This window comes from Triticum aestivum, chromosome 5D, assembly GCF_018294505.1.
Source record: "Triticum aestivum cultivar Chinese Spring chromosome 5D, IWGSC CS RefSeq v2.1, whole genome shotgun sequence".
NCBI classification, from domain to species: Eukaryota; Viridiplantae; Streptophyta; class Magnoliopsida; order Poales; family Poaceae; genus Triticum; species Triticum aestivum.
Window position 1 is genome coordinate 505,820,404 of NC_057808.1, and position 8,879 is coordinate 505,829,282.

Genomic DNA, 8,879 nt, shown 5'->3' on the forward strand with positions numbered 1-8,879 from the left:
AGGTAAAGATTTATATATGGAAAGCCCTATTTTTGCCACCGAAAAATGTTCGGGATTTTTCGGTATTGTACCGGGAAGGTTCTAGAAGGTTCCGGAGTGGGGCCCACCTGCATGCGGGGACCCACATGAACGTGGGTAGTGGGGGCAGGGCCCCACACCCCTGGTCAAGGCGCAACAAGATCCCCCCTTAGAAGGAATAAGATCATATCCCGAAGGGATAAGATCAAGATCCCTAAAAAAGGGGGATAACAATCGGTGGGGAAGGGAAATGATGGGATTTCTTTCCCCCACCTTTGCCAACGCTCCAATGGACTTGGAGGGCAAGAAACCAGCCCCCTCCACCCCTATATATAGTGGGGAGGCGCATGGGAGCCGCAGCCCTTCCGCTGGCGCAGCCCTCTCCCTCCCCAACACCTCCTCCTCCTTAGTAGTGCTTGGCGAAGCCCTGCCGGAGAACTGCAAACTCCACCACCACACCGTCGTGCTGCCGGAGCTCTCCCTCAACTTCTCCTCTCCCCTTGATGGATCAAGAAGGAGGAGACGTCCCCGGGCTGTACGTGTGTTGAACGTGGAGGCGCCGTTGTTCGGCGCTTAGATCGGAATCAACCGCGATCTGAATCGCTGCGAGTACGACTCCTTCATCCGCATTCTTGTAACGCTTCCGCATCGCGATCTTCAAGGGTATGAAGATGCACTCCCCTATCTCTCGTTGCTAGTCTCTCCATAGATTGATCTTGGTGATGCGTAGAAATTTTCTAATTTCTGCAACGATCCCCAACAGTGGCATCATGAGCTTGGTCTATGCGTAGATTCTATGCACGAGTAGAACACAAAATAGTGGTGGGCGATGATTTGTTCAATTTGCTTACCGTTACTAGTCTTATCTTGATTTGGCGGCATCGTGGGATGAAGAGGCCCGGACCGACCTTACACGTACGCTTACGTGAGACAGGTTCCACCGACTGACATGCACTTGTTGCATAAGGTGGCTAGCGGGTGCCAGTCTCTCCCACTTTAGTCGGATCGGATTCGATGAAAAGGGTCCTTATGAAGGGTAAATAGCAATTGGCATATCACCGTTGTGGCTTTTGCGTAGGTAAGAAACGTTCTTGCTAGAAACCCATAGCAGCCACGTAAAACATGCAACAACAATTAGAGGACGTCTAACTTGTTTTGCAGGGTATGCTATGTGATGTGATATGGCCAAAAGGATGTGATGAATTATATAAATGTGATGTATGAGATTGATCATGTTCTTGTAATAGGAATCACGACTTGCATGTCGATGAGTATGACAACCGGCAGGAGCCATAGGAGTTGTCTTAATTTATTGTATGACCTGCGTGTCATTGAAAATACCATGTAATTACTTTACTTTATTGCTAACCGTTAGCCATAGTAGTAGAAGTAATAGTTGGCGAGACAACTTCATGAAGACACGATGATGGAGATCATGGTGTCATGCCGGTGACGAAGGTGATCATGTCGCGCCTCAAAGATGAAGATCAAAGGCGCGAGATGATATTGCCCATATCATGTCACTCTATGATTTGCATGTGATGTTTGTCATGTTTAGATCTTACTTTCTTAGAACGACGGTAGCATAAATAAGATGATCCCTCATAAAATTTCAAGAAAGTGTTCCCCCTAATTGTGCACCGTTGCGAAAGTTCGTTGTTTCGAAGCACCACGTGATGATCGGGTGTGATAGATTCTAACGTTCGCATACAACGGGTGTAAGCCAGATTTACACATGCAAAACACTTAGGTTGACTTGACGAGCCTAGCATGTACAGACATGGCCTCGGAACACAAGAGACCGAAAAGTCGAACATGAGTCGTATAGTGGATACGATCAACATGAAGATGTTCACCGATGATGACTAGTCCGTCTCACGTGATGATCGGACATGGCCTAGTTGACTCGGATCATGTATCACTTAGATGACTGGAGGGATGTCTATCTGAGTGGGAGTTCATTAAATAATTTGATTTGATGAACCTAATTATCATGAACATAGTCAAAAGGTCTTTGCAAATTATGTCGTAGCTCACGCTTTGGTTCTACTGTTTTAGATATGTTCCTAGAGAAAATTTAGTTGAGAGTTGACAGTAGCAATTATGCGGACTGGGTCCGTAAACTGAGGATTGTCCTCATTGCCGCGCAGAAAGATTATGTCCTTAATGCACCACTTAGTGTGCTGAACCTCGAGCGTCAGTTGTGGATGTTGCGAACATCTGACATACACGTTTTGATGACTACATGATAGTTCAGTGCGTAATGCTAAATGGTTTAGAATTGAGGCACCAAAGACGTTTTTGAAACATCGCAGAACATATGAGATGTTCCAAGGACTGAAATTGGGATTTCAGGCTAGTGCCCACGTCAAGAGGTATGAGACCTCTGACAAGTTTCTTAAGCCTGCAAACTAAGGAGAAAAGCTCAATCGTTGAGCATGTGCTCAGATTGTATGAGTTTCGGTTGAATCGAGTGGGAGTTAATCTTCCAGATGAGATAGTGATGGTTCTCCAAAGTCACTGCCACCAAGCTACTAGAGCTTCGTGATGAAATATAACATATCAGGGGTAGATATGATGATCCTTGAGCTATTCGCGACACCGCAAAAGTAGAAATCAAATAGGAGCATCAATTATTGATGGTTAGTAAAACTACTAGTTTCAAGAAGGGCAAGGGAAAGAAAGGGATGTTGGGTAACGTAGCAATAATTCAAAATTTTCTACGCATCACCAAGATCAATCTATGGAGTCATCTAGCAACGAGAGAGAGGAGTGCATCTACATACCCTTGTAGATCCCGAGCGGGAGCGTTCAAGAGAACGGGGTTGATGGAGTCGTACTCGTCGTGATCCAAATCACCGATGATCCTAGCGCCGAACGGACGGCACCTCCGCGTTCAACACACGTACGGAGCAGCGACGTCTCCTCCTTCTTGATCCAGCAAGGGGGGGAGAGGTAGATGGAGATCCAGCAGTACGACGGCGTGGTGGTGGAAGTAGCGGGATCCCGGTAGGGCTTCGCCAAGCGCAAGCGGGGAGGAAGAGGTGTCACGGGAGGGAGAGGGAGGCGCCAGGGCTTAGATATTGCTGCCCTCCCTCCCCCCCACTATATATAGGGCCAAGGGAGAGGGGGGGCAGCCTTGGCCCTTCCTCCAAGGAAGGGTGTGGCCAGGGAGGAGTCCATCCTCCCCAAGGCACCTCGGAGGTGCCTTCCCCCTTTAGGACTCTCCCTTTCCCTTATCTCTTGGCGCATGGGCCTCTTGGGGCTGGTGCCCTTCGCCCATATAGGCCAAGGCGCACACCCCTACAGCCCATGTGGCCCCCCCGGGGCTGGTGGACCCCCTTGGTGGACCCCCGGACCCCTTTCGGCACTCCCGGTACAATACCGATAAAGTGCGAAACTTTTCCGGCAACCAAAATAAGACTTCCCATATATAAATCTTCACCTCCGGACCATTCCGGAACTCCTCGTGATGTCCGGGATCTCATCTGGGACTCCGAACAACTTTCGGGTTACCGCATACTAATATCTCTATAACCCTAGCGTAACCGAACCTTAAGTGTGTAGACCCTACGGGTTCGGGAGACATGCAGACATGACCGAGACGACTCTCCGGTCAATAACCAACAGCGGGATCTGGATACCCATGTTGGCTCCCACATGCTCCTCGATGATCTCATCGGATGAACCACGATGTCGAGGATTCAATCAATCCCGTATACAATTCCCTTTGTCTATCGGTATGTTACTTGCCCGAGATTCGATCGTCGGTATCCCGATACCTTGTTCAATCTCGTTACCGGCAAGTCTCTTTACTCGTTCCGTAACACATCATCCCGTGATCAACTCCTTGGTCACATTGTGCACATTATGATGATGTCCTACCGAGTGGGCCCAGAGATACCTCTCCGTTTACACGGAATGACAAATCCCAGTCTCGATTCGTGCCAACCCAACAGACACTTTCGGAGATACATGTAGTGCACCTTTATAGCCACCCAGTTACGTTGTGACGTTTGGTACACCCAAAGCATTCCTACGGTATCCGGGAGTTGCACAATCTCATGGTCTAAGGAAATGATACTTGACATTAGAAAAGCACTTAGCAAACAAACTACACGATCTTGTGCTAGGCTTAGGATTGGGTCTTGTCCATCACATCATTCTCCTAATGATGTGATCCCGTTATCAACGACATCCAATGTCCATGGTAAGGAACCCTAACCATCTATTGATCAACGAGCTAGTCAACTAGAGGCTTACTAGGGACATGGTTTTGTCTATGTATCCACACATGTATCTGAGTTTCCTATCAATACAATTTTAGCATGGATAATAAACGATTATCATGAACAAGGAAATATAATAATAACCAATTTATTATTGCATCTAGGGCATATTTCCAACAGTCTCCCACTTGCACTAGAGTCAATAATCTAGTTCACATCACCATGTGATTAACACTCACAGGTCACATCACCATGTGACGAACATCCAAAGAGTTTACTAGAGTCAACAATCTAGTTCACATCACTATGTGATTAACACTCAGTGAGTTCTGGTTTGATCATGTTATGCTTGTGAGAGAGGTTGTAGTCAACGGGTCTGAATCTTTCAGATCCGTGTGTGCTTTATGAATATCTATGTCATCTTGTGGATGCTACCACGCGCTACTTGGAGCCATTTCAAATAACTGCTCTACTATACGAATCCGGTTTACTACTCAGAGTCATCCGGATTAGTGTCAAAGTTTGCATCGACGTAACCCTTTACGACAAACTCCTTTTCACCTCCATAATCGAGAAAATTCCTTAGTCCACTAGATACTAAGGATAAGTTCGACCGCTGTCATGTGATCCATTCCCGGATCACTATTGTATCCCTTGACCAACTCATGGCAAGGCACACTTCATGTGCGGTACACAACATAGCATACTGTAGAGCCTATGTCTAAAGCATAGGGGACGACCTTCGTCCTTTGTCTCTCTTCTGCTGTGGTCAGGTCTTGAGTCTTACTCAATACTCACACCTTGTAACACAGCCAAGAACTCCTTCTTTGCTGATCTATTTGAACTCCTTCAAAAACTTGTCACGGTATGTATTCATTTGAAAGTATCATCAGGCGTCTTGATCTATCTCTATAGATCTTGATGCCCAATATGTAAGCAGCTTTATCCAGGTCTTCCTTTGAAAAACTCCTTTCAAACAACCCTTTATGCTTTCCAGAAATTCTACATCATTTCGGATCAACAATATGTCATTCACATATACTTATCAGAAATGTTATAGTGATCCCACTCACTTCTTTGGAAATACAAGTTTCTCATAAACTTTGTAAAAAAACCCAAAATCTTTGATCATCTCATCAAAGCGTACATTCCAACTCCGAGATGCTTACTCCAATCCTTAGAAGGATTGCTGGATCTTTGCATACTTGTTAGCATCTTTCAGGATTGACAAAACATTCTAGTCGTATCACATACAACCTTTCCTCAAGAAAATCGTCGAGGAAACAATGCTTTGATATCCTATCTGCAAGATTTCATAAATAATGCAGTAACTGCTAATATAATTCCAACAGACTCTTAGCATCGCCACTAGTGAGAAAGTCTCATCGTAGTCAACTCCTTGAACTTGTCGGAAAACATCTTAACGACAAGCCGAGCTTTCTTAATGGTGACACTTACCATCATTGTCTGTCTTCCTTTTAAAATCCATCTGCACCCAACAGCCTTACGACCATCAAGTATTTCTTCCAAAGTCTACACTTTGCTTTTATACATGGATCCTCTCTCGGATTTCATGGCCTCGAGCCATTCGTCGGAATCCGGGCCCACCATCGCTTCTCCATAGCTCGTAGGTTCATTGTTGTCTAGCAACATGACTTCCAAGACAGGATCACGTACCACTCTGAAGTAGTATGCATCCTTATCGACCTATGAGGTTTGGTAGTGACTTGATCCGAAGTTTCATGATCACTATCATAAGCTTCCACTTCAATTGGTGTAGGTGCCACAGGAACAACTTCCTGTGCCCTGCTACACACTAGTTGAAGTCATGGTTCAATAACCTCATCAAGTCTCCACCATCCTCCCACTCAATTCTTTCGAGAGAAACTTTTCCTCGAGAAAGGAACCGTTTCTAGAAGCAATTACTTTTGCTTCCAGATCTGAAATAGGAGGTATACCCAACTGTTTTGGGTATTCTTATGAAGATGCATTTATCCGCTTTGGGTTCGAGCTTATCAGCCTGAAACTTTTTCACATAAGCATCGCAGCCCCAAACTTTTAAGAAACGACAACTTAGGTTTCTCTAAACGGTGTCGTCTCAACGGAATTGCATGGTTCCCCTTTTAAAGTGAATGCGGTTGTCTCTAATGCCTAACCCATAAACGATAGTGGTAAAGAGACATCATGCTATGCACCATATCCAATAGGCGCAGTTATGATGTTCGGACACACCATCACCTTGTGGTGTTCCAGGCGGTATTAATTGTGAAACACTTTCCACAATGTCTTAATTGTGTGCCAAACTCGTAACTCAGATACTCATCTCTATGATTATATCACAGACATTTTATCCTCTTGTCACGACGATCTTCAACTTCACTCTGAAATTACTTGAACCTTTCAATAATTCAGACTTGTGTTTCATCAAGTAAATATTCTCAGCATCTACTCAAATCATTTGTGAAGTAAGAACATAACGATATCCACTGCATGCCTCAGCACTCATTGGACTGCACACATCAAAATGTATACTTCCAACAAGTTGCTCTCTTGTTCCATCTTACTGAAAACGAGGCCTTTCAGTCATCTTGCCCATGTGGTATGATTTGCATGTCTCAAGTGATTCAAAATCAAGTGAGTCCAAACGATCCATCTGCATGGAGTTTCTTCATCCATATATACCAATGGACATGGTTCGCATGTCTCAATCTTTTCAAAAACGAGTGAGTCCAAAGATCCATCTACATGGAGCTTCTTCATGCGTTCTATACCAATATGACTCAAATGGCAGTGCCACAAGTATGTGGTACTATCATTACTATTTTTATATCTTTTGGCACGAACATGTGTATCACTGCGATCGAGATTCATTTTAGGTGCAAGACCATTGAAGGTATTATTCAAATAAACAGAGTAACCATTATTCTCCTTAAATGAATAACCGTATTGCGATAAACATAATCCAATCATGTTTATGCTCAACGCAAACACCAAATAACAATTATTAAGGTTTAACACCAATCTCGATGGTAGAGGGAGCATGCGATGCTTGATCACATCAACCTTGGAAACACTTCCAACACATATCGTCATCTCACCTTTAGCTAGTCTCCGTTTATTCCTCAGCTTTTATTTCGATTTACTAACACTTAGCAACCGAACCGGTATCTAATACCCTGGTGCTGCTAGGAGTACTAGTAAAGTACACATTCATATAATGTATATCCAATATACTTCTGTTGACCTTGCCTGCCTTCTCATCTACCAAGTATCTAGGGTAGTTCCGCTTCAGTGACCGTTCCCCTTATTACAGAAGCACTTAGTCTCGGGTTTGGGTTCAACCTTGGGATTCTTCACTAGAGCAGCAAATGATTTGTTGTTTCATGAAGTATCCCTTCTTTTTTTTGCCCTTGCCCTTCTAGAAACTAGTGGTTTTACTAACCATCAACAATTGATGCTCCTTCTTGATTTCTACTTTTGCGGTGTCAAACATCGCGAGTTGCTCAAGGATCATCATGTCTATCCCTGATATGTTATAGTTCATCACGAAGCTCTAATAGCTTGGTGGCAGTGACTATGGAGAACCATCACTATCTCATCTGGAAGATTAACTCCCACTCGATTCAAGCGATTGTGGTACTCAGACAATCTGAGCACATGCTCAACGATTGAGCTTTTCTCCCTTAGTTTGCAGGCTTAAGAAACTTGTCAGAGGTCTCATACCTCTTGACGTGGGCATTAGTCTGAAATCCCAATTTCAGTCTTCGGAACATCTCACATGTTCTGCGACGTTTCAAAAACGTCTTTGGTGCCACAATTCTAAACCGTTAGCATTACGCACTGAACTATCACGTAGTCATCAAAACGTGTATGTCAGATGTTTCGCAACATCTACAGACGACGCTGAGGTTCAGCACACCGAGCGGTGCATTAAGGACATAAGCCTTCTGTGCAACAATGAGGACAATCCTCGGTTTACGGACCCAGTCCGCACAATTGTTACTATCAACTTTCAACTAAATTTTCTCTAGGAACATATCTTAAAACAGTAGAGCTAAAGCGTAAGCTATGACATAATTTGCAAAGACCTTTTGACTATGTTCATGATAATGAAGTTCATCTGATTATTTAATGAACTCCCACTCAGATAGACATCCCTCTAGTCATCTAAGTGATACATGATCCGAGTCAAACTAGGCCGTGTCCGATCATCACGTGAGACGGACTAGTCATCATCGGTGAACATCTCCATGTTGATCGCATCTACTATACGACTCATGTTCGACCTTTCGATCTCTTGTGTTCCGAGGCCATGTCTGTACATGCTAGGCTCGTCAAGTCAACCTAAGTGTTTCGCATGTGTTCCGAGGCCATGTCTGTACATGCTAGGCTCGTCAACACCCGTTGTATTCGAACGTTAGAATCTATCACACCCGATCATCACGTGGTGCTTCGAAACAACGAACCTTCGCAACGGTGCACAGTTAGGGGGAACACGTCTCTTGAAATTTTAGTGAAGGATCATCTTATTTACGTCGTTCTAAGCAAATAAGATGTAAACATGACAAACATCACATGCAAATCATAAAGTGACATGATATGGCCAATATCATCTTGCGCCTTTTGATCTCC